Raw genomic sequence first — 22,191 nt, forward strand, 5'->3', positions numbered from 1 at the left:
AATCTGAGTCCTGCTATTAAAGTAATCTGGACTCATTGTGTACCAGCCTGAAATCAATGGGCAGAAAGACATCCTGACACAATTCTTTGGAGATAGATAATGTGTGCCCTGTGTTAGCATTCAAATCTGTCTTAACTGTTTTTAGTTTTTCTAATTATAATAAGCCTAAGCAACATGTTGGTGCTTAAAGCAGAAGTATGGATACAAGCATTATGCAGATATAATTATGACAAAAACCCTTATATAAATAAAAATAGAAGGAAATTACCTTCAAGAACATATAGCAATTTGCATGTACTACATGGTTCTCAGAAATGAAGGTTTCAAAGGGGACCTACAGCCAAGGAAGATTTGGTGGTTTCTCATAAAGAACCTGGCAGTTGTATTTCAGAAAATGAAGTCGTTTACGGTGCACATACTCTAGAGACATTCTTCTGTGTGATTAGATGAGGCGACAATGCAATGCGGATGTGAATTCTAACCAGATGGGCAAAAGGACAATACAAAAAGAGAGGATGGCTCTGGCCACACTGTAAAAGGCTTCTTCTAATGGGCAAGCAAAATATACTTCATTGAAAAGGTTAAAAGGACATAACACTAAGAACAAAAAGGCATAATTACATTCCCTACTGCTATGGAGGAAGGAGAAGGCTATAAGAGGAGGAAGAGATAAGGAGGGAGTCTAGGCTACTAATGCTACTGTTAATAATTATTATTAAGAGATTTTCTATTCATTTTACATATCAACCACAGATTCCCCTGTCCTCCCTCCTCCTGCTTCCCAGCCTTTCCCCACAACGCACCCCCCATTCTCACCTTCTCCAAGGCAAGGTCTCCCATGAGGAGTCAGCAGAGCCTGGTACATTCAGTTGAGGCAGGTCCAAGTCCCTCCTCCCTGCACCAAGGCTGCACAAAGTGTCCCACCATAGGCACTAGGCTCCAAAAAGCCAGATCATGCACCAGGGACAGGTTCCAATCTCACTGCCTGCCTGGGGGTCCCCTAAACAGTTCAAGCTAAACAACTGTCTTGCCTATCCAGAGGGCCTAGTTCAGTACCATGGGGGCTCCTCAGCTATTGGTCCACAGTTCATGCATTTCCACTAATTTGGCTGGCCATCTCTGTACATTTTCCCATCATGATCTCCATGTCCCTCGCTCATAGGATCCTCCTCTTTCTCATCAATTGGACTTCTGGAGCTCAGCCTGGCACCCAGCCATGGATCTCTTCATCTGTTTCCATCAGTCACTGGATGAGGGTTCTATGATGACAGGATATTCAGCCATCCGATCACCAGAGTAGGCTAGTTCAGGCATGCTCTCAACTATTGCCAGTAGTCTAAGGTGGGGTCATCCTTGTGGATTCCTGGGAACTTCTCTAGCACTCTCTTTCTCCCTATTCCCATGATGTCTTCATTTGTCATGGTATCTCTTTCCTTGCTCTCCTACTCTGATGCTACTGTTTCTTAACCAGAATTGTAGCTATACAAGTTAGTATACTCTGGATAATTTAGCAATCTCTACACTTATGATTTGTGCCTAATTTAAGTATGCATGCTAGACTTATTTTTTAATGTAAAGTAGTTAAATGTCTCTGTCCCTCAACAAAGAGTAATAGAGAATAACTTCAGAATCTGGGGATTTTTATGAAAAAAAGCAACAAAACAGGAATTTGTCACTGGGCAAGACACATGCTGTTGTGCTGACTTTTTTTTTTTAAATGAGGCTCCTTTGTAAACATTTTTGATATGGCATTAATCCAAGATCACTGCTTACATACCAAGCAAGACATTTTCTGTTTGACTATCTAAAACTAACTAATCCAGCTGTCAGTCAGCAGCTATAGGAAAGGAGTCAGCAGAGATGCATAGCTCTGTCTGCATCAGCAGTATTCTGCCTGCAGTGAGGTAAAAATGACTCACAGCCCTTTTCCAGTACCATTCACACGAATGTAAGTTCTAGAGGGGGTGATTGACATTAACCACAGGGACTAGGTAGCTAGTTAAAGCCAGTGGTCCAAACCTTCCCTGCTCGGTGATGGAATTACCTGCAGAGGTTTTAAAGTACTGACACTTAAGACTCAGATGTAATTAGTGTCAGACGTGACCTGCTACTTGAGATGTCTTTCCTAACTCTCCAGATGATTCTAATGAACAGCCGAAGATGAAAAACACTGTTCGGAATAGAACATAGACTGGCAGGCTGTCACAAAGCTATCTTAGAGGAGGAGAGAGTAAAGAAGCAAAATACAAGCATGAGCAGAAAGTTGGAGATTTAGAAAGAATCAGCATGCTAGGCTACAGTTTTAAGGTCATATTGAGAGATCGGCTTAGCTTTGGGGTTTGCGAAGTCTCAGGAAGTTTCCATGCAAACTAGAACTCACTTTGTTTGTTTGGGGACCTCTATTTAAGCTTAGAAAAGTCAGTGTCATGTACAGAGATGACCAGCCAAACTAATGGAAGCCCATGAACTGTGGACCAATAACTGAAGAGCCTTCATGGTACTAGACTAGGCCCTCTGCATAAGCGAGACAGTTGTTTAGCTTGTACTGTTTAGGGGGCCCCCAGGCAGGTAGTTCCAACCCGTCCCTGGTGCATGATCTGGCTTTTTGGAGCCCAGTGCCTATGGTGGGACACTTTGTGCAGCCTTGGTGCAGGGAGGAGGGGCTTGGACCTGCCTCAACTGAATGTACCAGGCTCTGCTGACTCTCCATGGGAGACATTGCCTTGGAGGAGGTGGAAATGGGGGGTGAGTTGGGTGGGAAGGCTGGGGGGCAGGAGGAGGGAGGAGAGAGGAATCTGTGGTTGGTATGTAAAATGAATAGAAAATCTCTTAATAATAAAAAAAGAAAAGAAAAAAGAAAAGTCAGTGTCATTTAATCTGATAGTAGCTAGCTATTTCTATGATCAGCTCACTTTTTTGGGGGGGCTCACTTCTACAATATTTTAAAGGGAGAAGAGTCAATTATTTTTTATTCCCATAGTAGCCTTTTTACTTTCTCCAATCCTAAATGATGGAGACAGTAAGAATATTATCTTGCTAGAAAAGAACTTAGAAACACGATAAGGAAGTTAGGAAAATAGTGAGCTAGTGTGATCCTCAACACATAAAAAATAATTGAATGCTATGCCTAAGACACACTTTTTGCATTGACTCATGTAACCTTCACAACAAGCCCATGAAACTACTGTTTTCATTAACCCCAAAATGCAAGAATGTGAGCCTTCCATGGTTGGGTCAGTAGAACTTGATAATGTTACCTGTTAATGATGAAGGAACTGGGATTTGAAGCCAGGCAGCCTGGTTCTGCCTTAGCAAATAACAGGAAAGTTGGGAAGCTGAGAGAGGACAAATGGATAGGTTAAGAATTTGAAGGTAGCGAAAACTAAAATAACCACTCCCTCCTTTATCCTTGCAGTTTAGGAAGGTCCTAACATGTTCTTCTAGTTTCTCCAACTGTAAATCTTTTTTTTTTCCCCAACAGAATCAGGTTTTCAAACTTTTTTTAAAGTGAAGTGTATTCCATGGGGATGCTTGGAGTGTTGTAGTAAGGGAACACATGGACAGATTTTTTCGAAGACAACCATATGGTCTTATGGCAGATGACTTTAAGGACAGCCTCAGAAAGTTCATCACTTCTGTAATGGGTGCTGCCAGAAAATGGGGACATTCTTTTTTTTCTTCTAGCAGGAATTTGGTAAGGAGATGGTTTAATTATAGTTTTAAAATATCTTCAGGGGATCCCAACACACAGACACACACACCAACACAGAGGGCCATATCTCAACACATACAAACATATCACAACACACACACATACCCCACCCAGTGCACAGAGACACACAAACACATACAGACACTGTATGGGAATCACCCATACAGTGAATGATTGAATCCTGGACAACCTACCAAATTTCCAGCTACTTAGTGGATAATTTAAACTTCAGACACAGGAAATGTAACTACTTAATCCCCAGATCTTCTTCTGATATTCCCTATCATAATGAATAATATCAGAATTCTATAGCACCCAAGATCTCTTTCTTTCTCAGTTAACTCCCCAAATATCTAATCAACTACCAAATCCAAGTGATATTTTTTTGTTTTTTAAGAACCAGTCATCTTTCTCTTTCACAAAGGCCCTTCCCTGGGTTTTCACTCATCCTTCTAAGAATATGAATCCCACCTTCCCTCAGTTCCTACTCATACCTGACAAAATTCTTTACTTCCTCAGAAAAAAACATTCCTGTCCTAATTTGGACCTCAAATTACTGGTGGGATTCTCCAACCCCCAGACCCTCCATATTCTGTGTTGTCTTCCTGTGTCATGCTCAGGAGATTCTCTACACATAGTGTTTGTTAAATGAAGGGCATTAGACGATGACTCAGGAAGCTCAACAGTTGTTATCTTGTCAAAAAAAAACAAAAACAAAAACAAAAAACCAAACACCTATATGTGGAAGTTTGAAGGAAAATGGCCCCCAAAGAGAGTGACACTATTAGGAATTGTGATTTTGTTGGAGGAAGTGTGGTCTTGTTGGAGGAAATGTGTCACTATGTGGTTGGGCTTTGAGGTCTCCTTGGCTCAAGCTTCACTCAATATGGCACACAGTTGCTCCTGCTGCCTGTGGATCAAGATGTAGAACCCTGAGCCATCTCTCCAGCACCATGCTGCCTGTATGCAATCATGCTTCTCACCATGACAGTAATGGACTAAACCTCTGAACTGTAAGCCAGCCCCAATTAAAGGTTTTCCTTTACTTAGTCTTTAGTCATGGTGTTTCTTCACAGCAATAGAATCCCTAAGGCATGATATGAAACCAGAATCATGATGATCAGAAATAGACTGGCCCTGAAGGTTAGGGATAGTTTCCAGGAAGAGACACATGCAACAGAACAGGCAGGGATAGTCAATATTATATTTATTATAACTAATACTTAGGAGACCTAGATGATGCTTAATAAATAATAACAAAGAAATTGACAATAAGTCTCTATAATCATCATGCCCAACTTTAATTTATATGGAAAAACATGTGAAAAACATTTTAAGTAATTCTAGAATTTTGAGCGGCCTTGGTAAAATGATGAATCTAAAGTCCTTAATGGCGGAGTTGTGACTACAAAGCAAGTGTGCCGACAGAATATTCGTCTTTGTTCAGAGCCGAGCTCTTCATTATATTTTGTGTTCTGAATTTGAAAATCATATATTCCAGAAAGACGCTTTAAAAAAAATCTACAAACAGGGAGTTTACAGATTAATTTCCTTTAAAAGGAGCCTCAAAGTCAAGCTTAATATTTCCACGGTTTCTATAATTTCTGCCCTTTTTGGATCACCTTCACTATGCATATGAGCATTTTTAAGTGTGAATCCTATAGGACCCATATCACTGATCAGACAATATTTACTTCTGTCTCTGCACATAATTTAACAATTTGTTGAATAGTGAAGATGGTATGTTCTTACCATTTTGCATGAGGTTTTTGAATACAGACTATTCAGTCTGAAGGCTATCACTGACTACATGTGCAAAAGCCACTTAACTTTCTCATTTAGTGTATATATAAAATTAATAATTATCATTATTTTATTATTATTAATTCATCATTAACAAGTCTCTCAAAATCTGGTCTGCTCTAATCTTACAACGGCACCTGAATGAATATTAACTGCTATGATCATACTCTAATGCCAATAACTCATGACCATCAAGAGATAGTTCAGTGGCTGATTAATCTTGAATATCTGCATTAATGTCCTCTATCTTAGTATATATGTTCCTTCATTGTTAGTGGGGATGGAAGGATACACCTCTCAACAAAAAATGTTTTATTCCACTTTGGTTTTGAGACAGTTTCACTATGTAGGTATCCCAAGCAGGCTTAGAACTCATTATGTAAGCCAGAAGCCCCCATCCCCAATCCTCAAGTCATAGCTTTAAGAATGCTAGGATTATAAATGTGCACCCCAAAACCCAGCTTAATCTAAGGTTTTAAATGATGTCAAACACAGAATTCAATCCTACTACAGGTAACTTAGAAACAAGCCAACCTTGAAAAAACTAGTATCTAGTCTCCTGACCACACCTTAGCAGTCATTTTTTATGCTATATCCGCTACTTTCTTTTAAAATACTCATTCTTAAATATCAATTATAGTGATTTTACCAAAGTGGTGAAAAGGCATGACTCTGAATAGCCTTTCAGACCTATGCATGACTATAAACAGAGGAATAAATAGACAGTAGCTGTTTATCCAGAACTGAGCTTTGTGAATACAGGAAACTGTTATCCTTCTCCTAATAGAAATGGCTCAGAGGTTAAGAGTACTGACTGCTCTTCCAGAGGTCCTGAGTTCAATTCCCAGTACCCACATGGTGGCTCACAACCATCTGTAATGAGATCTGGCACCCTCTTCTGTGTACATAATAAATAAATAAATCTTTAAAAAAATCTTCTAAAAAAAAGAAAAATAAATAAATAAATATTTTTTACTTCTAAATACCAGAGATATTACAATTAAGTTCATTTAACAATATTTTAACAACCCAGCAATCACCCATTTCCTTAGATATTCACTCAAGCGAGTTCGAAACACATTCACACAAAACCGTGCACACAAATGTTCACAGCGGCTTTATTGGTTGTTGATAAAACTTAGAAGTAGCTGGATGTGCTTCAACAGGTGGATGAATAATCCAGTTGCTGTATGTCCTATACAACAAAATATTATCCAAAGACAAAAGGAAATTAACAAGTGAGCTATGGAAGACTTTAAATGCACACTGCTTAATGAAAAACCTACGTTCTGGTAGGATTCCTACTATACGAATTATAAAAAAGGCAAAACTATCAGCAACAGTAGAAAGTGGGGAAGAGACTTGTAGGGAGGGTGGCGAGAGGGGAGTGAGGGAAATGGAAGACTAGCTGGGAAAAAGGAAACAAAATACATACTGTATATGCATAAAATAGTGAAGCAACAAAATTTACTGATAAAAATTTTTAAAGAGAAAATTTGAATATTTTCAATGTAAATCACCTTTCAAAAATAAAAATTTGCCGGGGGGGGGGGTGGTGGCGCACGCCTTTAATCCCAGCACTCGGGAGGCAGAGGCAGGCGGATCTCTGTGAATTCGAGGCCAGCCTGGGCTACCAAGTGAGTTCCAGGAAAGGCGCAAAGCTACACAGAGAAACCCTGTCTCAAAAAACAAAAATAAATAAATAAATAAATAAATAAAAAATAAAAAAATAAAAAATAAAAATTTGCACAGAAATGTCATTTTTGCTCTATAGTTGCTGATAAAAGTGACAATTTGCTAATACTTAAATAGCTCTTGCTTAAAAACACTTTCTCATACACATTAACTATTGGAGCAATCATTTATAGTTTATCTATTTCATTCCATCTGATTGTCTATATATTCTAATAGCTCCATCTGCTAATTTCTCTTCACTGAAATGGTAAAAAACAGTTCATTAGTTCCTTTAGAAAAGACTTTGGCATATACTACCTACAAGTTCTACATTGATTGTCACACAGAAAGAAATAGCTTTGAAAAATTAAAAAAAAAACTATTTCAATGTTCATATTTATATACTACAAAACAGTCTTCCACTGAATTTTTTACAAATTATGTTGCAATCTTACCAATGTTCTTTGGTTCAGTATAAATGATATGGTAAATTTGCATTCACATTCTTGGAACTTTTCAAATCTGTTTCCCATTTAGCTGGCCAGCCAAAAACAATATTTTCATTTGTAAACAGCTGTTTCATAATCAGCTCTTTTGTACTATGTGGAATTCCATAAAAGATAAAAATTTTATTGAAAATACAGGAATTGCATTAACCCTCTGAAAATCATTGATTAGTTTGTGTATTCTGCCGTAGAGTTTAGCTTATAAGGAGAGATTTTAAGGAAAATTTAATCTCGTGTCCAAATATAACAGTACTTTAAACATGAGGTCATCTAAACATCTGTCTTCAATATATCACTGAGGATTTAAATCAAAAGTCTGCTAAACATGTACAATCATTTTGAAAATAAATAACAGGACAAATTTTGTCTTGATTATGATTATCATGCATTTTAAAAAGGAAACATTTATTGTAATAAGAAAAGTCTGAACTAATTTAAACTTTATTGACATCAAGCAAAAATAGTTTCAGACAAGAGTAAGAGGTATTTCATTTATTTGTTGCTTGATAATATGTTTTAACTTTTCAACAGTACCTGATGAAATTTTACTCATAAAGATCAATTTAACTACATATTTCCAATCAGAAAATGTCCAAGAAAAAAATTCCAAAACTCAGAAATTTTTCCCTTTATAGCTTCCTAAGAAACAGTGGACTCTCAAAAAGAATTGAACAAGCCCTATCTATTGACACCTTGCTTTATGCTTCCAATGAAAAGAATACAGCTAATTACAAAAGACAGTTAAGGCACTACATTCACTCCAAGGGTTTACAATCAGCAAAAGTGGGTGGTTTTAAATAAAATTAACTATATCTTACTGTAAAATGTAATATATACAATAATAATAATAATAATAATAATAATAATAATAATAATAATATACAATTATATAAAGTATGAGTGCTCAGATTCTGCTAAGGACTTATTTAGAAATCAGCTAAATATTTGAGGTAAGTTAACATTAAAAGTAAACCAACAGGGTCTGGAGAGTTGTCTCAGAGGTTAAGAGCACTGGCTACTTTTCCACAGGACAGGGTTCAATTTCCAACATCCACATGGCAGTTCATTGTCATGTAATTGTAACTCCAGTAACAGGAGATCCAACATCCTCTTCTGCCTTCTGCGGGCTCCAGGCATGAATTTGCTACACATACATAAACACAAGTGAAATGCTCATATATTATACATAAAATAATAGAATATTTTTATTTAAAAAGCACATCAAATGCCTAATTGTTAAAACAGTTTCTACCAGAATTAAAGTGAATATAAGCAGTTGAAAAGCTAAAGACAATGAAATTTGACATTCTCTAAATAAAATATGCTGAATAATCACCAGATGATCCAGCTTCAAAGGGCATCAACAGCTAGATTTGCCTTGCATTTAGTGGGCTATCGCAAAAATAACCTTAAACAGTGGCAGTGATGGCCTTCTGAACCATGCCATCATCTCATTTCTTCTCCTTCTTATATCATGGCATCGCTAGCGTTGGCCATGGCAATTTCAAATCGCATATTCTGCCTTGGTTTATACAAGCAGTAAGCTTTCTAGTGCATTCAGAGCACCATGTATAGAACTCCTTAATGCAAGAACTGTGGTTACCTTGGAAAAGCATAACTAGAACTTGATTCAACACATTTGCACAAGTTCTTGAGGTCATGAAAGGAACCCCATTTAAGACCCAAAAGTTTTCACTCTGCTTCTGCTGAGCTGTTTACTATTAAACTGCTTTAGTTTGCCCATCTACAAAACGATGCTCACCCTTGACTTTCACCCTCACTGTGCTGGTCAGAACTGAGTGGCAGCATATTGCAAAGAAGTAACAATAAAACTAGCCATAGTGAGCAGCTGTAATGATGATAATGACTGCCTGTGATATGATCAGTTCAAAACTGTTATCCAGAAAAGCAAATATGAAGTGTTAGAGTAAATGTTTGTTTTTAAAAAACTCTTGGAGAAATTTAAAATTGAAGTCACTAACATGCCTACTAAAACATCGTGATAAAATATAACAGAATTCACTTGAAGATGCAGTCAAGGAACTAAAAACTGCCTAGATGTAGTGGTGCACATCTATAGTCTTAGCACTCGAGATCATCATGACTTTGAGACGAGGCTACATATCCCAGGTCAATGTGGACTACAAAATAAGACCCTGTCTCTTATTTTGAGGAATAAGAGGAAGAAAAACAAAAACCGGTTGCACATTCAATTGCTCAAAAGCCCCCCCCCAACAAAAAATACAAAATATGCATCATTTCTTGCATTTTTCTACATCTTAACCACTTTCTTATCAAAATATAAACATTAGTAAATTTTTTCATGTACATTTTTTCAGAGCAGATTAATATGACATAGGCCTCACCCTCAAACACAGTATTGCTCAACTTTGGCTGCACACTGGAATCAGATGGAGTAATTTAAAAAAACAGTAATTACTTAATCCAATCCTTGGAGATTGATTGAGCTGGTCTGGGGTGTGGCCTTGGCATCAGTATCTTTTAGAGTTACCTAACCGATTCTCAAGTGTCCAGGCTAAGAACATTTTGGGGGGAGTATTGCCAGGAACATTAAGCATTCATTGCTCATGTAGCTGTTTGGCCAAATGGTGATATATATATATATATATATATATATATATATATATATATATATATATATATATATATATATATATATATATATATATATCATGTATATATGTATATATATATCATGTATATATATATAATGTGCATTATCTGATTTAACTTAACAACAACCTATGAGAAAGATTCTGCTATTATCACTATTTTCTAAGTAAGGACATGAAGATTAAAAATACTCAAAAACTATCTAAGAATTTCACTGGTGTTAATTGGATGGGGTAGAATCCATGGAGCTCTGTCCAGTTCCGGTATGGTGACTTTATCACCAATAACCTTCAAAGTACAAACAGCCAGGAAGTAGAACTTTAAAAAAATGAATGCTTGTCAATATAAGGACAAAAGAATTATCTCCAGGGGCACTGGAGAGATGGCTCAGAAGTTAAGAGTGCTGGCTGCTCTTCCAGAGGACCTGGGTTCAATTCTCAGCACCCACATGGCAGCTCACAACTGTCTGTAACTCCAGTTCCTGGGGATCCAACACCCTCATACAGACATGAGTGGAGGCAAAACACCAATGCACATAAAAGGAAATTTTTTTTTTTTTTAAAAGAGAGAATTACCTCCAGGGATCTAAAACCACTATAGCAAACCAGATATTAGAAATGTCAGGGGTCAGGGGTCTCTTCAGCTTGAATGTCAGAATGAATTGCAAATTTTCTCAAAACAGTAGTATCTAAGGCAAAGAACAAATTCCAAGCAGTGTCAAGTCTGACTGCGTACCTCCCAGTTGTCATGGACACGAAGGAACAATGAAATCATTATTTGACCATTATTATTTTAGTTGCTAGTCAGCATATGATTGCATCTATAAACTGCATTTTCTGTGTTCCCTGTGAATCCCTGTGTCCCTCCTGGTCGTGACAGAATAGCCAACAACAGGCCATCTCAGGGGAAAGCCATCTTTATCTGTCAGGATTAGCCCTATGAGAAACAGAGCGGTAGGCAGCTGAAAAAACAGTTTGACTGTTTTAAGTTTACAGGTGGCTTATAATGGAAAGTTTTACACACTCAGATTCCTTTGCAAGTTAAAAAAGTTTGGACAGAACAGGGGGGGAAAAAGTTGGCACTATTTTCAGGCAATGCTTCTAACCAAGCTTCCAAAAGCAAAATATCAAATTTTAGTGAAGCTTGGTGAACTGAGCACACGCCTTCTGGCCAACAGGCTCGGCTAACTGTTACCGCCCTTTCTACACAGCACACTCCACATGGTTAAAAGGAACAGCCACCAAACCTGTTAGCACAAGGTTTGGCATACACAAAACACTCAAGAATGCTTCCTGAATGAATTCAGAGATATTCAGGGGTATTAATTTTAAAAAGACTTGAAAATCAGCTTGTAGACACAGTAACAAAGTCATGTTGGCAAGGTAAATAATAAGAAAGCTGCCTGAAGCCCAGATAGAAAATATTTTAATGCATCTATTTATGTGTTGGAGTGTGTGTACATGAGGAAGGGAGGGAGGAGAGAGAGAGAGAGAGAGAGAGAGAGAGAGAGAGAGAGAGAGAGAGAGAGAGAGAGAGCTGCTTATATGGGAGAGATCTGGATGAAAGGAGAAGGCATTAGATAACTTCATGAGCATTAGCTTTGGGGCTGGCATCGAAGACACCTGTCATACTTTTTCCAGCATTTGGGCTATAAGGCAGACAGGACCAGTTTATTCTATACTTGACTTAAAAATATCTCTTTTTTTTTTATTTTTCTGCCATAGCTTAAATTTTACCTAAAAGAAAACCAGTTTATTTATAGAAGACTATAAAAAAGATTGATTTAATCCAAATATATGACATATTATCCACCTGAAACAATGCACAATTAATCAAATTTATCAGTTTAGCTACTATTTTCAAAAAATAATATTGAGGATTTAAAAAGTTAGATTAGGAGAGATAGCAGAAATGGCTCTGCAGGTTAGAGGATTTGCTGCTCTTGCAAAGGACCTGGGTTTGGTTCCTAGCAACCAAAGGTGGCCCACAACCATCTGTAACTACAGTTCTAGGGGATCCAAACCAGGCACTCATGTGGGCCACATACATACATGCAGGCAAAACATTCACACACATAAAATAAAATAAATCTATAGAAACATAAAACATAAAGAAAAATAAGTAAGCAAAATGACTGAGTGTGTAAAGACACTTACCTGAAGCCTGGTGAGCTGAGTTCAGTTCTCAGAACCCACGTAAATAAAGGTAGGAGAGGAATGACTCCACTAAGCTGTCTTCTGACATATACACATGTGCCATGGTACATACACCACGGCATTCATGTTCACTCTTACACACACACACACACAAACACAAACACAAACACAAACACAAACACACACACGAATAACAACAATAAAACCTTTTTTACAGTTACATAAGTCATTGATGAGAGTCAAACAGCCTTTAAATGGTAAGAAAAGCATGGAACAGCTTGGCGAGAAGTGTGGGGCCAACGCTTGGAGCACTGACTCAGGGTTGAAGGACTGAACAAAAACGAGCATCACTGAGAAAAGGAAAGCCACCAAATTTCAGCTTGATTAATAATGCTGGATTAGAGGAGAGAGAAAATCTATAAGTAAGGAGCTGCCATTTGAGAAATCATTTTCACTACGGGGATACCGGAATAATTCACCTCAAGAAAGGCAAGGTTTTTATTTATCACCTTGATTAATAATGATTGAAAACATGTATTAAGAATAATATTAGATAATTTTAACATCTCAAAAGGTATTATAGACAATAAAAATAATAGCATATCTACAAACATAAATTCCTTTCCTTGTTAAAACAAAATGGTCTTGGGAGAGGGATCCTAAATATTTAGTAGAGTAACTATGACAGTATGAATTAAGTACTTTACCCCATAAGTACATGTAACCATCATGTGTTGATTTAAAGTAAAATTAAAAAAGAACTACTCTTGTTGACCCACTGTGGGACTTAGATGTCTCCATAAGCATTGTAATGTCTCTATTGAGGAAATAAAAAGAGCACTTTGCCTGGTGAAAAACACAAAAGATTAATGTTAATGATATCCAACTTTAAGAAGGAAACAGAATTTTGAGTTCAGTGAAATAAGGTTAAATTTCTAGACACTAAAGCAAAAAAAATACATTTTATATAGTAAATTCTGAATCATAGTTTGTGTATAGGTACATATTCATATAAAGCCCTCATTTGTAAAATTTTAAAGGAAAATGTTAAAAGACACCTAGACACTCCTAGACACTTGTAGGTTGATGTACAGTTCTAAACATTTCACACATGTCGATTCTAGGGTCCTGCTAGCAGCCATATGAAGTAGACTGCATTGTATCCCTGTTTTATGAAGTACTGAGGTGGTAAGCTTCGTACTTAAAGCGCACAGTTACTGCAGTTACTGTGGTAGAGCCTCAGAGTCCCTATACTATATCACTGTCTTTCCACCATTGTCCTTGAGAAAAAAGCTCACTACGGCATGGATTCTTCTAGATGCCGGTACCTTATATCTTCTATGTGGATCTTAATCGTACTTGTTTCATTGCTCAGCCCCTATGATATTCTCAAAAATTGTCAATTATGTAAATTTTAGGAAAACCATGTAATTCCAAAGCAAGGATAAGATACTAAAGATTAAGTAGATGTTTTCTGTAGAAAAGACACTTCATGGGGGTAGGGGAATGGAAGCAGCCTGCATGGACATCAACAGGTGAATACGTAATGAAATGTGTAGTACATATACACAATGGAATTTTATTCAGCTATAAAGAAAAATTATGAAACTTTCAGGAAACTAGATAAATGGGTCTAGAAAATATTAAACTAAGAGAAACAACCCACACCCAGGAAGATAAATACTGCAGGTTCTCTCTTATATGGGAATCCCATCTCCAAATGTATGTGTGTGAGGGGTGGGAGGTCATGTCATCAGAAAGAGACCAGAGGGGAAAAGATATGCTTAAATAGTGGGTGGGGTAAAAGAACGCCTGACATAAAAGTGTAAAAGAGACTATTTTAAAGTGAAAGCTACAAAGTGGGGGGGGGGGGCATGGCCAAGGAGGAAAAGAGGAGGATCAGCAAAATAAATTCCTTATGAAAAATATTGTAATGAAACTTAATAATTTGCACACTAATTAAAGCAAAGATAAAAGTTATGGTTATGGTCAAGGACTTTCTGAAAAGAGTACCAGCACGTAGTTACACTTTTAACCCACACAACGGCAGAGAAAAGAGTCATTTTATGTCCAGGCATAATTGGGAGAATTGCTGAGAGTTGAAATTTATGAAGTCCTCTAAAAGTGAGGTCCCATGTGTACAGTCCCCCTGGCTCTGCCTGGTACCCTTTTGTTCCTGGTTGCTGGCACCTTCCCATCTCACTGCCAAAAAGCCACTGGATAATGCCATGTATGAACAAATCTATCTCACTGATCTCACATGAGACCTTATAAAACCCCTCTGGAATCTAACTTTAGAAAGGCAAAGAAGTCTACATTTAGGGTTAGGAATCCTAAATGCTACAAGGCTAAAAGCTCCAATTAGTGGTATTTCACTTCTAATACAGGTCTTCAAAAGTGGACAAATTAACACAGCATGTTCTAAAGAGAAAAACATCCTGACATTAACCTAGTCACCTAGAGCAATACATTCCTGTAAGAATGCTTACATATTTAAGGCACTATAACCCACACACATGCACACACATGCACCTATCACACACACACACACACACACACACACACACACACACACACACACACACACATCTATGTTCCTATTACAAATAGTAACTGAATCTCTTTTCAAAGAATCACCTCTTAGTTTCACTGGCTATTTGTATTGCTCTTTGTCAGCAGTTCATTGAATACTACCCTGGTCTCTATCATTTCTCTACATCTATTGATTCAGGTTTTGCTTTGTTGATCCAGAGCTTACTATAGAACCCTAGCTGGCCTGGAACTTGCTATGTAGATCAGACTGGCCTCAAACTCACAGAGATCTTCCTGTGCTGGGATTAAAGGCATGCACCACAACACCTGGCCTTTGTGATGATTTCTAAAGACTCAACCTGCTCATAAAATGGTTCTACAGAGCTGGGTGCAAGCCTTTACTACAGAGCTGGGTGCAAGCCTTTACTACAGAGCTGGGTGCAAGCCTTTACTACAGAGCTGGGTGCAAGCCTTTACTACAGAGCTGGGTGCAAGCCTTTACTTACAGCTACTCAGGAGGGAGGGGAATTGCTTGAGCTCAGTGTAACCAAGATACAAGATCCGTCTCCTAAAAAAAAGGACTTTATAAAACTGTGCAATCCATTTCTAATTATGTAAGTAATGAAATGTAGAAAACTGAGTTTACAACAGAATATTTCTTTGTATATTTGCACACAAACAACTGTGTGCTCTTTATGGATGGTATATCAGATAGTCTGTTAGAGCAGTTGTTTTCAACCTGTGGGTCATGAGCCCTTTGGAATTGAACAACCCTTTCACATGGGGTTGCATGTAAAATATCTTGCATATCAGATATTTACATTATGATTCATAGCATTTAAAAAATTACAGTTATAAAATAACAACAAAAATAATTTTATGCTTGGGGTTACCACATCCTGAAGAATTGTATAAAAGATCACAGCATTAGGAAGGTTGAGAACTACTGTGTTAGAGCAAATCACACTGGCTAACACAGAGTCACTCTCATTTAGACATGCCCCAGATCCAAAACCAAAAGTTTTCAGAGTTGTCCAAAAAAAAAAATACTCTTCCCTCAAGAAACATTCCCTCCATGAGTAAAAGAGGATGTTTTGAGAGAGCTCTGAGTAGTTGGCCACCAGAAGTCATTTCCTTTACTGCTGCCATATGCATTCTGGACAGACAAGGATACATAAGCAAAGTAAGTCTCAGTGGGATTTTAGTGCTCTATGGAAAACACAATATTCATTGAGTGGGAACTACAGTCCAACCGCTTGCTGTCCTGGACACACAAAATAAAGAAAATATGATCTCTACATAACAGTCAACTTCTCTTTACAGGATCTTTACAATGCAGGGTTTTCAATGAATCCCAGGAAAAACAAAAACTAAAGTAATGGTGAAGAGCAATATTGGACATTATGTATTGCACATTTTGTAAGTATAGGTATGAAAACATTTTAAGTACATATAATATTAGATTATAGCTATTGACAGGGCAGATGGAAATGTCTACCCACAGAAGATATAGACATTAAAGACCTTTAAAAAAATCTTAGATGCCGGTGTCTTTACTTTTGTCCTAATTTTCTTGCCCTTCTCTCTGTTGAGCTTCTAATCCCAAGCAATATCCACAGGATGCTTCTCAGCAGATGCGGTGAAAGCATATTCCTCTCTAAGGAAAGTTACCAATAGATTTACCACTTTGGTGTCATAACACTCCCAACTTTGACAAGTGTGATTTCTTATTACAACTAAAAACTGCTTCATTAAAAAATTCAATAAAATGCCGGGCAGTGGTGGCACACGCCTTTGATCCCAGCACTCGGGAGGCAGAGCCAGGCGGATCTCTGTGAGTTCGAGGCCAGCCTGGGCTACCAAGTGAGTCCCAGGAAAGGTGCAAAGCTACACAGAGAAACCCTGTCTCGGAAAACCAAAAAAAAAAAAAAAAAAAATTCAATAAAAAGTGACTAACCAGTCCCTTCTACTTCTCACTAAGAAAGAATGAAAAAGCTTAATTTCATAGTCATTAGACTTAAAAAGCATTTTTTGAAGCCATAAGAAAGTTGCACTGCCATCATGTGGCTAAAAGTATGTTTACAGAAACCAACCTTGACTGTTTCTTACCAACAAATCAAATCTACAACCCAGTATGGATCCATCTAATTTTTTTGTACTCGAAATTTATATTTAAGGACAATATATTATTCATACACCTCTCCAATTTCTTGTGTTAAATGCCACTGCATTAAAACAACAGCTGACTCAGACACAAAAATAAAACAGCTATGTACTCGGTACTCCTGCTCTGGCGGACAGAAGTTTATAATACACTATTATCATAACACACACTTTAGCCATAATAATCCTAGAGAACCAACCAGATTGCAGAATCCAGCAGTTATATATAACATCTTAAAAACAACAAATACAATATTTACCTAAATTTAGCAACAATTTTTGTTTAATCTAGGACTCTAAATCCCAAAGACTACCATAAAGATAAATATTATAGCAAATAGAAATAGTTTCCTCCTTCTCTCTCTATTACTACATCTAGCCTATTTTTCCATATATAACTGAAAATCACAGCTAAAAGAAAATTTTCAATTCTAAAGTATAGTCCTCTGTATTTTTTCAACTACAGAATCTGTTCCAAATGCTTTGTGATGGAGTCTAATCAGAAGTTAAGCACCCTAGATCTAAGTCTACCTGTTGTTTATTTTTTCTTAAGCAATTCATCTAAGTTATAGGAAGACAGCGCCATCTATAGGTCCGCATAAGTAGAGAAGGTTTAGTTTAAGTTTCTGATGGAGATGCCACTATGATACACTAGCCCTAACAGGAAGTTTCAATATAACCCTGACCACCCTCAAATCTCTGGAGATGATATTAACTTATTACAGAGTGCTTTAATATTTCTCTACAACAATTTTCCAAAATAATAACAGCATCAACAATAACAAAAAGACACTCAACACTTCTCTATAATTGTTTCCACTCTTTGTGGTCTATAAATATTGGTATCTGATGAAGAAATATTAGCATACCGCTAGGCATCTTTCCTCTCCCTAATGTATTCATCTTATAGAACTCTTTGTGGGCATAATTTCACTGTAGATGTCGTCTAACTCTGTTAAAACACACAGAAAAAGAAGACATACAGTCACTTACAATACTGCAGTTTTTATATGTACTAAGCTAAATCCACTCTTGCATCTAACCCAAACTGGCTACTCATTCAGAAGAAAAGGCTGAAGATACACTCACTTCAAACAACTTAAAACCCCTACCATTTTCATAGATTAAGCTCCACTGTGTTCTGTGGCGATGCTCTTGCATCAGTCAGTTGGTCACTCATGCCCCTTATTTGGTAAGATATGGGTGCCATTAACATATGGTAACTAAGGCTAGGCTATTCTTAACCAAGCATATGTAAAGGGTGACAGAAAGCAATGCCTATTAATGTCGAGATCCATGCTGTGCAAGAAGAATCTCTCGCTTGAGCTAGGTCTGCTATCTAAAGATCCTGTAAAGACGAGGAATGGTCTACTGCACCGCCCCCAGGCTCTGTATGATTACCAATACTCAACTTCCCAAAGCAGCTCTGTATTCTTAACCCAATGAGCAAAAAGGCAGTGCTATACATGGGGCTGCTTACATTATTTCCCAATCTGCACCATAAATAATGTATAGCAGTGGCTGAGAGCAGTTTTGAAAATGAAAATAAAAAATAGAGATAGGGAGGGAGAGAACACAGCATTTGGGTTTCATGCTTTGTCATTCATCTTGAGCAAGCAACTTAATTTCACTGAGGTTAACTTTCCTTATCTTTAAGAAATCAAAATTTAATATAGACAATTTAAGCCAAGTAAAATACTTTAAATACAGTAAACAAATGTTATCAGCACTCAAGAAGATAATATTCATCTTATCAGTTTTTATTGATTTTTATCATGCTTATTGACCATGATAGTTACAAAATATGTACTCAACCTAAGTAAACATGCGAGAAAATCCATTTATGACTTCTTTGGTCGACAAAAAGAATGAATATGACTGAAATCAAAATAGCAATGGGTTCAACTATACAACAAAGAGAAAATGGCATTTGAAGGTCTAGTAATTTCAAAGTATGTTTCCTGGCTGTCTTTGGAAATCACTAGAGCCCAGCTGAGTATTAATCTCATGTTATTTCTACTGTGTTCATTAGCAATGTGACTTTGCAAACTTACAGATGGATGGGAGTGGCTTATCAGCCCCCAAACCTTGCTAAGGAGCCCTAAACAGATGTTAGCCTCTGGGGAAGGAAGAGATGGTTTTCTTTAAGGGTTTGGCTTTAGAGAAAATATATTCATGGCCAGTTCACAACACAAATTGGACTCATCGGGTTATTCTTAAAAAGAAGACAGGAGACGGGAGTGGGTGGGAAGTGGAGGGTGATCTGGGAAGAGTCATGGGGAAGAGTAGTGGCAGATGTTCAAAATACACTGTATGCGTGCGTGAAATTGTCAAAGAACAAATACTACATCTTAAAAAGAATAAAAGAAGTGTGTCTCTTCGGGGAACAATGAGGTTGCAGAGGCAGACCTGGGAGTCACTGCAAATAGTTGCAGGTCAGTCGGAGGGCAGATGACCTTTGTCGGGGAGACAACAGACAACAGACAAGCCTATGGAGAGTCAGCAAAGGAGACCTGTGAGGATATTGTGTTCCCCAATATATTGTGCACCCTAATAAACTTATCTGGGGTCAGAGAACAGAACAGCCACTACATACAGAGGCCAGAAAATGGTGGCACACACGCCTTGAATCCTATCACTTGGGAGGCAAAGATCTATCTGGATCTCTGTGAGTTCAAGGCCACACTGGAAACAGCCAGGCATGGTGACTCACACCATTAATTCCAGGAAGTGATGGCAGAAAGCAGAAAGGTATATAAGGCGTGAGGACTAGGAACTAGAGCTGGTTAAGCTTTTAGGCTTTGAGCAGCAGTTCAGCTGAGATTCATTTTGGATGAGGACTAAGAGGCTTCCAGTCTGAGGAAACAGGATCAGCTAAGGAATTGGCGAGGTGAGCTGTGGCTTGTTCTGCTTCTCTGATCTTCCATCGTTCACCCCAAAACCTGGCTTGGGTTTGTTTTTATTAATAAGCCATTTAAGATTCATGCTACAGAGACCATGAAGGACTCAAAAGCTGCATGTAGTCCCAAAAACCGATTCTCTGGAGACAGAGCCTACAGAACTGCTGCGAACTCAAAGCCAGCCTGGTGCATAGTGAGAAGCTGGACACCCCAGCTACAGATTGAGAGAGACCCTGTCCAAACGAATGAATGAACAAACAGAAGAAGGCTGTAAACAAACCTCAAGAACAACCGTAAGAAGAAAAATTATAAAATATGTGAACTTCTACCACTATGAGATAAAGTTGAGAATGAAAAATGGCAGGTAAAATTTTCAGCAAAAATAGATACACCAATTATAGTAAGTTGAAAATCAAGTGAGAAAACTTTCAGAGAGGTTGACAATGGAAGAAAAAAAAGACCATAAAACCACAGATTGGGATGTGAGTTTGAGAGACACAATATAAGGGAAGTTATGAGACTATCTGTATCTCTGTACAAGATGTACCTAGAGGCTGGGGAGTTGACTCAGTGGGTAAAGTGCCGAGCAACCATGAGGACCTGAATTTGGATCCCCTGAATCCATGAAAAAACTGGGTGGAGTAGGGTACTTTTCTGTAACCCCAGCACATTGGGAAGGGGACTTGGGAGAAATAATCACTGACCATCTGGCCAAAACTGCCACTGGGCTCAGTTAGAGAACCTGTCTTAAAAGTTAAGGTCGAAGGTGATAGAGGAAGACACTGGGGTCAAACTCTGGTCTCCACACTCATAAAGGGGGTGATGGTACCCCCACACATGTGCACATATACCACACACATACATGCATATATACATGTGCACAAGGGGGTGGGGAGATATGTTTAAATGCTAATCCTTGGTGTCTGTGAATGCGACCTTATTTGAAAACACAGTCTTTGTGGATAAATCTCTGCAGATTAAAATGAGGACATACAGGGTTAGAATGGAATTTATAAGAACCCTGGAAAATCTGGACATAAACACAGATACTAGTAGGAAGAGGATGTCTTGTGAGGACAGATTCAAACACTGGCCTAACATATCTATCACTAAAAAACACCAAGGATTGGTGGAAACTAAGAGGGGCATACAGATTCTCCTTTAGTGCCTGTCTTGACAACTTTGACTTTAGACTTAGCGCCCCAAGTATTTTGAAAGGAAAAACTTCCCGTGACATTGTTTTGGCAGCAGTAGCAAATTAATATAAACCTCTAAATAACAACCAAAACTCATGATCTTCAAAAATATTTAAGCTGGGTGTGGTGGCGTAAGCCTTTAATCCCAGCACTAGGGAGGCAGAGGTAGGTGGATCTCTGTGAGTTCAAGGCCAGCCTCATCTACCGAGTGAGTTCCAGGACAGGCTCCAAAGCTACACTGAGAAACCCTGACTCAAACAAACAAACAAACAAACAAACAAACAAAAATATTTAAAAGGCATAGAGATTATGATCGGATCAAGATTCACTAATAATTGACACTACAATTTACATATTCTAATTACTTGAAAAGTAACAATTTTCCAGTTTAGATATAATACCAATGTAAGAATAAAAGCAAAGGGATAAGAAAATCCACAAGAAAAATCAATTTAAAGGTTAGAGATATAGTTCAGTGGTAGAGTGTTGGCCTAACATGCAGTTCAAACACCACCACAAAGAAAAAAATTCACCCTAAATGCAGTAGGAAATTCCTTAGGAGTTTCATGATTCCATTCCTTTCATTCACTCATTTATTCATTTACATTTAAAGAGACATCATGTAAACCATAAGGATGTCTGAAAATGGGCCAGCAAATGGCTCGGTGGCTGAAGGACAAGACTGATGGGTGACCTGGGTCTGATCCTTTGGACTAATGTAACAGAGAATCCTGACAACGGCAAGTTGTCCTCTGACTACTCCATGAGGCCATGGCACATGTAGCCACACACATGTACATACACACAATAGACACACTGAAGTGTAACAAAAAGTTTAAAGATATTTGACAATGATTTGTAACATCTCTTTTCAGTTTGGAGTCCTGAAATATTAAGTTGCTATGGTAAGCCTCT

At 37.8% G+C, this 22,191-nt stretch overlaps 1 protein-coding gene across 1 annotated transcript in view; it reads right to left on the minus strand.

Annotated features, from left to right (window-relative positions):
- Nucleotides 1-22,191, minus strand: part of Slc25a21 (solute carrier family 25 member 21) — a 482,653-nt gene that overhangs the window by 451,298 nt on the left and 9,164 nt on the right. The window lies entirely within an intron of this gene.

Source organism: Peromyscus eremicus, chromosome 14 (genome assembly GCF_949786415.1).
Source record: "Peromyscus eremicus chromosome 14, PerEre_H2_v1, whole genome shotgun sequence".
Lineage (NCBI taxonomy): Eukaryota > Metazoa > Chordata > Mammalia > Rodentia > Cricetidae > Peromyscus > Peromyscus eremicus.